Source organism: Vombatus ursinus, unplaced genomic scaffold (genome assembly GCF_900497805.2).
Source record: "Vombatus ursinus unplaced genomic scaffold, bare-nosed wombat genome assembly UNPS02014791.1, whole genome shotgun sequence".
NCBI lineage: Eukaryota > Metazoa > Chordata > Mammalia > Diprotodontia > Vombatidae > Vombatus > Vombatus ursinus.
The window spans coordinates 61,806,315-61,818,238 of NW_020954569.1; the positions used below are offsets into that span (position 1 = coordinate 61,806,315).

At 40.4% G+C, this 11,924-nt stretch overlaps 1 protein-coding gene across 2 annotated transcripts in view; it reads left to right on the forward strand.

Annotated features, from left to right (window-relative positions):
- SETBP1 (SET binding protein 1) overlaps positions 1 to 11,924 on the forward strand; it is a 480,012-nt gene that overhangs the window by 411,483 nt on the left and 56,605 nt on the right. The window lies entirely within an intron of this gene.

Here is an 11,924-nt window from a genome sequence, read left to right on the forward strand (position 1 = left end):
TCTCTCTCTCTCTCTCTCTCTCTCTCTCTCTCTCTCTCTCTCTCCTCTTCTCTCCCTCCCTCCCCTCTCTCCTTCAATATTTATGAAGTACTTAAAGGTAGTATTGATGATCTGGAAAGAGATTCACACACAGTTCCCATCTTTAAGGATTTTACAGTTTAGTAGTTTGGTTTTTTTCTTTAAATCTTCCTTCATTTCTTGTATAAGCAAATAATATTCAGGGGGAAATCTACCCTCCAATCCAGGTCATACAGTGGACAAGAATAACTGAGCTAAGGAGCTTCACTTCCCCAGGATAACAATAGGTGGTGAAATCGGTGTGTTTTATTCAGTTGACATGCAAAATGCCTTGAACACATCAGGCAATTAGTGATACTTGTTGGATTGGCTGTGAGCACAGGCAGTAAAGTTAAAAAAAAAAAACTGAGAAATTAAAATATTTTAACCCATTTGTGGTCAGGAAGTAGCAAGAATAAAGTGTGAAAGAGACCAGGGTTTGATCCCATGTGGGACAGTTAAATTTGCTCAGTTCTGTGTCCATAAACATCTTACATGGACTCAGCCAGCAGTCTCACAACACAGAAGGAACCAAGAAAGAGAATGTGAATGACTCTGTGCACGTACATCCCCGTAGATAGAAAAATAATTCAAAGCAAGTGTTTCACTGATGATAGGTTAATGTCGTTATATTCACATATGAAAGATGGCCCATTTTATTTTAAATAAATGTGTCTTCAGAGAGGATTAATATCATGACAAAAAGCTGACTCTTTGTCAAATAGTTAAGTAGTACAAAGTGATAAAGGTGGGTTTGAACCCTTAAGACTATTTCTTTTGAAGAAGGCAAGCATTGTTAGCATATCAAGAGAGCTTGTTTATAACTTTTGCTACTGTTTGTAAAATAAAGGGTATTTTTTAAAATGCATTTGTTCCCAGGGGATTTACAAGTATTAACCTCCTGATTCCTGTTGGAAATGAGTATTAGTAAAATAATACTTCCTGCTTACATGAAAATAAAAAAATTGGTTCTAGAAAGTGAGAGGACCTGCATTTAAATCCTGCCTGCCTCTGATGCTTACTCCTTTTGTGACCTTGGGCAGAGCAGTACAACTCTGTAGGTTTTCTCATCTGTAAAATTAGGAGAGTTAAGATTGTGTCTGAGGTTCCTCCCAACTCTGAATCTATGATCCTGTTATCTGTGATCCAATGGTATCTTCAAAACAAAGACTTCTAAAAAGGAATTAATTCAGGAGCTCTCCTGTGGAATCATTTGTGAGCAGAGCTTCTCTCTTAGAGAGAAGCCTAAATAGCTACACCTAATTCAATGAATTAAAATCAGATATTTGCAAAGCACTTAGCACAGTGCCTGGAACATAGTAGTAGAAGTGTAAATGCTTATTCCCCACCCTCCCACCTAATGCAGTGCCCTATGCCCTGTGTAGGATTGAAGCCCAGTGGCCAACAAACACCACCTTATTGGCTAATTTGACCTTCCTATCAGCATCTGTTTCCCTGACTGAGTATTAAATCCCCTTCTGGGTAATCAGAAGGGAAGAGCAGTATAAATCAGGTCGGCACAGAGTAGACTTCAGTGTCTGGAAACTTAGTCATGACCAGCTCATGAGGCTGGATCTAGAAAAGAGGACAAAACAGTGCACGGGCTGAGGTCAGGGATTAGGCCTCAGGCAAGACCAGATGTATCATTGGGATGACCTATCTGGGGTTTCTGCTTCCCTCTCCCACTCAGCCTGGCTAATCCCAAACCAAAGGACTGAGTCTGATTTGAAATAGGCTGTTGTTGTTCAGTAGTTTCAGTCGTGTCCAACACTTCATGTCAGGTTTTCTTGGCAAAGTTACTGGTGTGATTTGTCATTTCCTTCTCTGGCTAACTTTATAGATGAGGAAACTGGGGTAAAGAGGGTTAAGTGACTTGCCCAGGCACACGCAGCTAGTAAGTGTCTAAGGCCACATTTGAACTCAAAAGCATGGGTCTTCCTGATTCTGGGCCCAGCGCTCTGTGCACTATGGCGCCACCTAGCACACAGGTAGCCATAGCCGAAACAAGGCTGAATATGGAGCTCAAGGGACAGAATGCAATTGCTGAAAGGGAATGCCTGATCACATCCCAAGAGTGTGTGATGGAGGTCATAAAGAAATCAAGAGCACCTTTGGAGCCACCTTCAGAGGAACAGCTGTCACTCAGTGCAATTAACTTCTTCGTTAAATATTGTCCTATGATGGTAACTTTTACTTTCTCTGTATCAGTTTTGTCTCCTCGATGAGATTGAAAGCTCCTCGAGAGCAGCCTTCTGAGCTGAATCAATTCTGTTGTTGATTGATCTCAGACTTCTACACTAGGTTGAGAATTTAGAAGTCTCTGATATTTTATTTTTTTTCAAGTTGCTAAAGTTTCTTTCTGTATCTTTTATTAGTAACACTTAACAGTATAAAAGCACTCCACTTAACATTATCAGCTCATTGGGTAGTCAGAACAACTCTGTGAGTTAGGCAGTGTAACTTGTATTATCCCCATTTTTCAGACGAGGAACTGAGGTGAAGAAGGATTAAGTGAAATGTCCCAAGTCACATAGTTCCTAAGTCATAGATCAAGAATTTGGAACTAGATCTCCTGCCTCATGTTCAAATGAGACCATGTTATTCAGAGCTAAAAGTGTCTTAAAAGTTCATCTAGGCCAACCCTAGCATTTTTTTGTTGTGAAGAAACTGAGACCTAGGAAATTAAGTGACTTACCTACAGGTAATATAGAGTGAAGTGGATAAACCAAAAACAGGCATTCTAACTCCAAATGCTAATAATTAATTAGAAGTACAAATATTCAGACAGTGTTTTAAGGTTTTTAAAGTGTTTTACATATATCATCCCATTTAATTTTAATCTCACAACAACCCTGGGGAGTAGGTGCTATTGCTATCCCATTATGCTGATGAGGAACTGAGACTGAGAAATGTTATGTGATGTGTCCATTATTGTAGCTACTACACATCCAAGAGAGGATTCAGTCTCAGGTATTCCTGATTCCAAGTCTAGGATTTGAACCATTCCACCACTTAGCTGCTGTGGTGGAATTTCTATTATGTCAATTATGTCAACGAAGCAGGCCATCACAATAATCCACTCTGGGCTTTCCCTTGACAAAATCTCCTTTGAGGTTTAACACACCACAGGTATCAGTGGGAATTGGCAAATCCTGGAACAAAGGCAACATAAGTTAGGTAACTAGCTTCCTTCTCCCCAGATGCTGAATTCATTTGGGTCCAGCTTCAAGCTCAGTCAACTCCTGGAAAGTATGTTCTTAAATCCTAGGTCACCCCTAGTTCTAAATGCTCCTAGGAGACTGGGTTCAGTCCTAAAATGATAGGTCTAGGCCAGCTCCAAGACTTTTAGAACAAAGTGAATGTTCAGATAGACCCCATGGGGTCTATGCACCTACGTTGATGGGTTTTAGTGAGCATTGAATGAGATAATATTTATAAAAGTGCTTAGCCAAGTGCCTGGCACATAGTAGGTGCTATGTAAATGCTTATCCCCTTCTCTCTCTCCACACCCCCTGTCTCGGAATCATCCTAGCTTCTTGGACTTGGCTAAATGCCACTTTAATCCAGAGCAGAGCTTTCGGAGTATTTCCCCATAACCCTGAGAGTGCTAGAAAAAAGTCCATCCTGTGTGAAGTAGGGAGTCAAGTTAAATAAAGCATTTGTCCTATGGTGCTTTCCACTTTACCCATGTCAGGGTCAGGTCATCGCCACCATTACCACTGCCCTCATCACCATCAAATTTTTATTTAAGCCCTTGCTCTTATATCCTAACCTCTTTTCTCCTGCTTTCCTCCCAATTTTAAGGAGCATATAAGTGCTCCTCCCACCTCCCAATCCTATATAGGGCTTGAGAGCTTATAGCCCAAAGCACACACAGTTATACAGACCAAGGACATTAGACAAGAGAATGCAAACATGGCCCAAACATCAGACGGGCTCAAACATGGTAGGTATTTATTTTATTTTATTTTATTTTATTTTATTTTATTTTACAAAGGTACATGATTGACTTGGGCTCTAGCAGAGAATTCCATGGGAAAAGGCTGAAGAGAGTAAAGCACAGAGTAGGCCTCTATCTCCTGATAAACTGTTTTAGGAAACCAAGCCAATTCCATCCTAGTCAGAGCAACGATCATTGAATCTTAATTTCTGCTGTTGCTTGCTATTAGAAAGAGGGATCACGTCAGCATCAGCATCTGGGAAAGAATGGAGAGCTACCGAGCAGCAGCACCCTATTAAGCCAGGGTGCTTCTGAGAACAAGAGGGAGAAGGGAAGGGGGATTGGATAGGATTCCAGGGCCAGGATCCAGCTGATGGAGAAAATGGTGGCAGAGTTTAGCTACCACAGGACCTCAGACTTTAACAGGCATCTTACAGAGTTCCTTTAAAGGCAGAACCTTCTGTATCTTTGTTCTCCCTGTCTCGGCTCGTAAGTATTAGCCTGATGTTGTTTACTTCTTCTCCCAATCTCTCCAAGGAATATGATTCACACGTTTTCAGATTTATTTGAGCAAAATGCAATAAATATGCTGCTTCAATTTTAACTGCTGGACTGTAGCCAGGGTTTTTAATGAATCTGGCCTGTGCTACTGAAGTGTTCCAGGATCTCCAAAGCTCTGGGCACTGTTAGATTACACACACCCATGCGCGTGTGCACATACACACACACACACACACACACACACACACACACACACACACACACATATACACTAAGTCTTCCCCCTTTCCTCCCTCCCATTCTCTACCTTCTATTCCCTTGAGGTCCTGTGACTCACAAACAACTGCAGGTTTTCCAGAGTAGGCTCTGGTTAAAATTAGCAAATGCCTTTATTATTCAAGGAAAGGGAAGGATTCCTCTGTCTCCTTTCATAGCTGCATAGAAATGCTAGCTTTGTTTCTGTCCAAATTATTGGACACCCTATAACCTGCCTCCTTACTACCTTTCTTGTCTCTCCTCATCAAGTGTTAGTACTGTAGTGGTCCTCAGATTATTTCCTTATTTATTTTGCAGATTATTTACTTATTTCCCTATATGGCATTTCCCCCAATAGACTATAAGCTACTTGAGGACAAAAGCGATTTTTGCCTTTGGATTTCCAGTGCTTGGTACATAATAGATGTTGAATAAATGTTTCTTGAGTTGTCTTGTTGAGTTGAAAAGCCTGGTCAGTTTGTCACCTTTCTTCTCCTTGGTTTAGTAATCAAATGGTTATTACTTTGACCAGCTCTGACTTCCAGTTAGAAACAAAACAAAACAAAGCAAAAAAACCAAATAACACATGTTCTTAGGACTAGCTATGGAAATGAAAGGAACCTGAAGAGTTCCAGTTCCAACCACAAGCCATACCTATCCATTACTCGAGCCTTCATTACTAGAGCCTTGGAGAAGTGAAAAGATGGAGAAGGCAAGGGAACAGGAGAAATGCCTATCCCAGCAAGAGCGATGCCCCCGAAACAGAGGAATAAACATCATAGGACCATTGGATTTGGTCTATCAACCAGTCAACAAGCATTTATTAATAATACATTCCAAGTACTGTGCAAATTTTAGAGATACAAATAAAGAAGAAAAAAAATTAAATAATTCCTGCCATCAAAGGGCAAACATCATTCAAATGGGGGAGACAAGGTATAAATAATTGGATACATGCAAGATATATACAGGGTGGATGAAGATAATCTGAAAAGGGGGAGGAATAGAGCAAGCATTTATTAATCACCTGTTATTGTGTCAGGCACTGTACTAAGCACTTTACAAATATTATCTTATTTGATCTGAAATTATTAAGTATTACTAGCATCTAGGAGGATTTAGAGCCAGAGGAATGTTAATGATTTTTTGGTCTAACATGTTCATTTTCAAGATGAAGAAATAGATGGCCAGATAAATCAAAGTACTTTGCTCCTAATCTTCTGACTTCAAATCCAGTGCTTCTTGCCTCTCAAATGGAGCTGCTGAACACAGAACTAGAGCATGCCTGTTCTTCATTCCCCTGCTTGGTACATGGACCATGGACCTTTCACACGAGTGGTCAGGGCAAGCGTGTGACAAAATGGGAAGTTGACAGAGTTGGTTCCTTTGCTGAGTGCTCCCCCTTTCAAATCCCGAATCTTTCCTGTTCTTTCCCTTTCCCCATGTCAAAGCTTGTTAGTCTCCAGTATCGGTCATTTTTACTTTTGTGTAAATTTATTCCATTTGTTATCCAAGCAGGAATTGTATTGTAAGCTTCATCTCTAATTATGGAATAACAGTTTGGGTTTTCATTTTTAATTTCCTGATAAAGGAATTTGTAGCACCAGGGAGCAGATGGTGAGGTAATGAGGTACCCATGACATCACCGATGAAGAAAGAAAACCCTTCACATGCACAAGTGAGGTTTCAGTGACTTGTACTCACCCAGTGGTTTTGCAGTGTACAATACACCTCACACAATGAGAAGAGTCTCCTTCATTGAAATTAGACAAGTACAGGTTGGCCATTCTGCCAGCACCAAATACCCTTACCTCCATTTTTATAGATGAAGAATGTAAGGCTCGGAGAGTGACTTGCCCAGGACTACATAGGATCGTTGACTTAGAACTCGAAGGGACCTGGAAAGCCATTTAATCCAAACCACTCACTTCTACAGATAAGGAAACTGAAACTCAGAGAGAGTAAATGACCCTTGACTAGGTTCACATAACTTACTAAGAGTCTGAGGCAGAGTTTGAACCAAAAGTCTTCATGGCTTCAAAATCAACCATATCTGCACTCTGCCACATTGCTAGTTAGTGCTGAGAAATTAGCCCAGGTGCTCCAACTCTGAATCCAAAGACCTCTTCACCATAAAACGCTATATCTGTGTAAGTATAACCATTTTCCAAAAATATATACTGCATTTGTTTAATTATAATAAATATGTGGGTATCTATAACAATATTTGGGTTATTACTGGGTTATAATTAATATTCCACTTCCTGTGGAAGTGATGATCTTTCTACCATACAAAAGAATGATACTAAAATATGAATCATCAGAATAACAAGTTCAGAGCTGGAAGAGACCTTAGTGATGATTTAATCTATCCTCCCCACTTACTCCACCTTTTTTAATGATGAGAAAACAGAGACCCAGAAGCAGCTAGGTAGAAAAGTGAATCAGGAAAACCTGAATTCAGCTGTGGCCTTACTAGCTGTGTGACCCTGAACAAGTCACTAAACCACTGTCTGCCTCAGTTTCCTCATCTATAAAATGGAAATGATAACTGCACCTACCTCCCATTGTGGTCACAATGAAAAAAATGAAATATTTGTAAAGCACTTTGTAAACCTTGATATGTAAATGCAAGCGATGATGATGATAATGATTGTGTATAGCAGCTTGGCAGGGGTCATGTAGCTAATAAGTGGCAAAGCCTGAGTTTGAACTGAGGACCTCTGATTCTGAATCAAGCATTCTTTTCATTGTCCCATGTTGTCTTTTACATATTAAAAGGCCAGGTGTGATGATGCAAAAGAATGTAAGTGGGCCAAGGGTTCCAAGGTTTCCCACCTAGAGTCACCTAGACACCTGATAGGGACCTCAGAGATGAAATTTATAGTCTGACCACCTCACTGGATGGGTCAGGTAACTGAGACCCGAGGGAAAGAAGGGTATATTCCTTATAGCAGCATCTGGGCATCATTGCAATGGGCAGGTGTAGAACTTGTAGCCTGACCTTCTTATGAGCAAAGCTTTGGTTGCTCAGGGTCATCACAATAGAGTGAATGGGAGACTAGGATTTTAGAGAAATGCATTGTTTACTTTGTTTTTCTTGCAGAATCTATTGCAGGAGGTGAGGAGAAGCAGAGAGGAGGTAGGCATAGGAAGACATTAGGGAGGAAGAAATTCGTGATGAGAGTGGAAGAGAACAAAGGTGAGAAATGAATGGGGGTGAGGAAGATTAGAAGAGAAAGGTAGAAAGGAATCAAGCAGTCTAAGAGCCAGAGAGGAGAGAGAAAGAACCTAGAAATAGTGTTGATCTTCTAGGGAGATTTCATCTGAGAATAGTACAGCTGTATTCATTTGTTCATTTGCTCATTCACTCAATAATGCTGTGTACTAGGTGTTGTACTTTATATTAGAGTACAAAGATGTATGAGACATTATCCCTTCACTCCAAGAGCTTGCAAGCTAGTTGAGAAGATAGAACATATAGACAAAGACCTTCAGTACAAAAAGTGCCGAAGATAATTGGTTCTACAGTGTGGTGTACAAAGGAAGGAGAGGCCACATTTAGCTGAGCTCATCAAGGAAGGCTTCATGGAAGAGGTGGCAGTTGAGCTAAACCACAAAGATGTCCATAATTTCCATGGCAGAGATGGAAAGGGCATGAGGAATTGCATGAGCTGATGATCAGAGACCAGAAGTATGTAAGGGTGTATTTGGGAGATTACCTTGCTTGAAACAGATTGTTTCTGTATGTTACATGTGAGAGATAAGAATGAAAAGTAAGTCAGGGACACTTCTGCAGACCCTTAACGACTAAGCTAAGGAATTTGTATAAGCGTGTATGTAAGGAATTTCTTACGTTGTTTGTGTCAGTGCAATGTACCAAAGACAGGGTATTTTACACACGGAAAAAGATATACTGTGGATATTTCTAGTTCAAAAATGAATAAATAAGCTCTAAAAGTACTTTCAAAATGCCCAATAAGACCGTACAATCACATAACTACTGAAAATCAGAGGCAGAATTTAGAAAAAGTCTTCATGGAGAGAGTTGTATACCGGGTGTCAGAAAATGTGGGTTCTCATTTTAGATCTGCCACTTACTCAGGCCTCAGTTTCCTTCTCCATAAAATGCGGAGGCTGAGCTAAGTGATATCAAGGCTCCTTTTTACCCTTAGAGGTTTTATGACTTAACATGCTTATATGCTGAAAATGACCATGTGAGGTTATTTTGGAATTTGGCCCAGAAACTCTTTAGGGAAAATAACATCATTTTCAGAGCCAGATATTTAAGACTTGATGGGCTGGTTTCCCACTGGTGACAAAGACAAAGAGTAGTCTCCAAAGAACCCACCTATCAATATGGATATTGTTTCATTTCTGGTGCTAATGGACACTGCCACCTATTTTTCTTCTTTTTGAGAACAAACTATACTCTGATAGTCCCCATTATTGCCAGGGATTTTTATTGATGGCATTTCCTAGTTGTTTCTCAGCCCTTGTGGTTGCTGTCCTAGGAGAAAAATATGCTTGTTCTGAAGGAGTTTTGTTCCCTTGCTGGGGCCTTCTGTTGTTGTTAATAAGGAGTGAAGCCAATGGAAAGGCAAGGGAATGCCAGAGAAGACAGCTAATATAGTCCCCACTTCCCCCATTTAGGTATCTTCAACCTGGCTCATCTGACTGGTGCTAGAAAAAGGGTGCCTGGGGAGTCAAACAGCTGAATTCTCTGCCACTGACTGGCTGTCATTTCACTTCTCTGAGGTATTACGGTGCAGGATGATTTTGGCAGAGGCAGTATGCTTTAGTGAAAAGATAACTAGAGATCACCAAGCCAAAAGAAGATTCCCTGGATATGAAAGGGCAGGGAGATGGAGGGAAGAGGATATCCAGGAGTGGGTCTGTGATGAAAACACAAAAGGCATTGATAAAACTTGATTTTTTTTTCTGTCACTGAAACTTAGTTTGAGAACCTGTTATTCAACTTGTGTGGTCTCAGACAAATTGCTTCCCCTCTCTAGGCCTCAGTTTCTTCTCTAAAATAAGCGGGCCGGGCCTATTGATCTCTAAAACCCCTACTAGGTATTAGTCAATGCCCAAAGCCAGAGGTGTCAAACTTGTGTCCACGGGCCCATGCAGCAGCAAAACTGCCAAGTGCTGCCCAAACCAGACTAAGATGTAATTGGGAAATGTTTAACAAAATAAATAAAAATACAATTATTGTTTAGTCATATCCAACTCTTTTCGATCTCCCTCGGGGTTTTCTTGACAAAGATATGGGAGCGGTTTGCCATTTCCTTCTCCAGCTCATTTTATAGATGAGGAAACTGAGGCAAACAGGGATTGAAGTGACTTGGCTAGAGTCACACAGCTAGTAAATGTCTGAGGTCAGATTTGGACTCAGGATGGTAAGTCTTCCTGACTCTAGGCCCGCACTCTATCCACCATGCCACCTAGCTGCCATAAAAATACAATACAACAGAGATAATACTAGAGGGATCAATTTCTATTTGAGTTTGACACCACTGGTCTAAGCTATGGTCTTAGGATCCCAAGATACAGTTTCCTATGACTTACCATTAGCACACAGACTTTATCTCTTCCATGCTTGCCCTTCTTCAGAGCTGAAGATACTAACAATTACATGCCTCTCTACATTTCACCCTTCCTGAAATGAACTAATAAAAGTCACTTGCTTCTTCTATGCCTCTCCAAACCTTAAAATTCTTACTGTCTTGATTATAATATTCATTAAATGGTGAAATATTTAGTCTAAGAACTAAAAAAATGCAGTCTTGTTTCTTTTTCAGGTGTTTGGAGCATGTGGTTTCTTTTCTTTCTTTCTTTTTTAATTTTCATTAGCATTTTTAGCCAAAGAACCTTAGAAATAACTATTAATGCAACTCAAAAAGTATTGCTTAGGTACCTTCTCTAGGTCCAGCTCTTTGTTATTTGCTGTGTGAACAATTCGAAAGACGTATATGATGCACTTTTTACCCTAAAGGATCTTAGAATCACATGTGGAATATATAACTAACATTTATGTCATAAGTAGGGATTTGGGAAGCTAAGGCAAATTCAGTGCAATGTGTATGTGGAGATATGCATATATGTGGGTGTTTAGGAGTAGGGGGAGCTACTTTCTGACCCATATGGTATGTGGTTGAGCCAGTCAATCAGTCAACAAGTGGGTGCTAAGTGCAAGAGATACAAAGAAAGACCAAAACAATCCCAGCCCTCCAAGAACTCACAATTGATTGGGAAAAATACCATTAAATAACTAGGTGCTCACAAGATTGGAAGGCAGTCAGACAGGAAGGCACTAGCAGCTTGGAGAAAGCAAAGGTATTGAGGTAGACCAAGGTATGCTAGACAGAACTTGTACTAGCTTATCAATTGTTAAATTTTCGATGTGTGTATTTTCCAATTGGCAATACAAATCAAAGTTTGATTTGGTGTTTTCCTGATTGTCTAGATTTAGGAAAGTGATGAACAATAATTCAGATTAAATTTTAAAGTGCGTCAAAATTCCTGTGAAACATTTCCCAGCGTACCATTCATTGGGTAGACTGGAGAACAGGTCATGAGAGTTGATGAGGTCGATGAACTGTTCGTCAGAGCATTCAAAGGAGTTTGGGGCATAGAGAACTGTGAACCAAATAATGAAATCACTGGGAATGTGGGAGAATGAGCTCGCGATCTATAGATAGCAGCAATAAGAATCTGAACAGGATGGAGCAAACGTTAAAGAAGAGGTGATTTCTTACTGATAATGGCTAAATGCATGAAATAGAATACATATGATTACAAGGGAAACCATTTTTCAAAAAATTCACGGACCCTCAGGCAAAGGACTCCAGATATAGGAAAATACCAGAGGCTACAGTGGATAGGGAGAGCAAAAGAGATAGTGGCTGAGTAGGAAAGGAGCTGAGTTTACTGTGGGGTGGGGGGAGGCACACAAACTGGCTGGATTAGTTGTTGGTTCTGGGATAGTGTGTGACATAGATCCTCAGGATGTCAACGCAGTCACCCAGTGTTCTAGTTCTGGCTATAGCTCTGGCAAATTCAGAAAGAACACCATCTTTGAAATCGGAGAACCTGGTTTCAAATCGCACGTTTTATACTTGGGTTTGTGTGTGTGTGTGTGTGTGTGTGTGTGTGTGTGTGTGTGTGT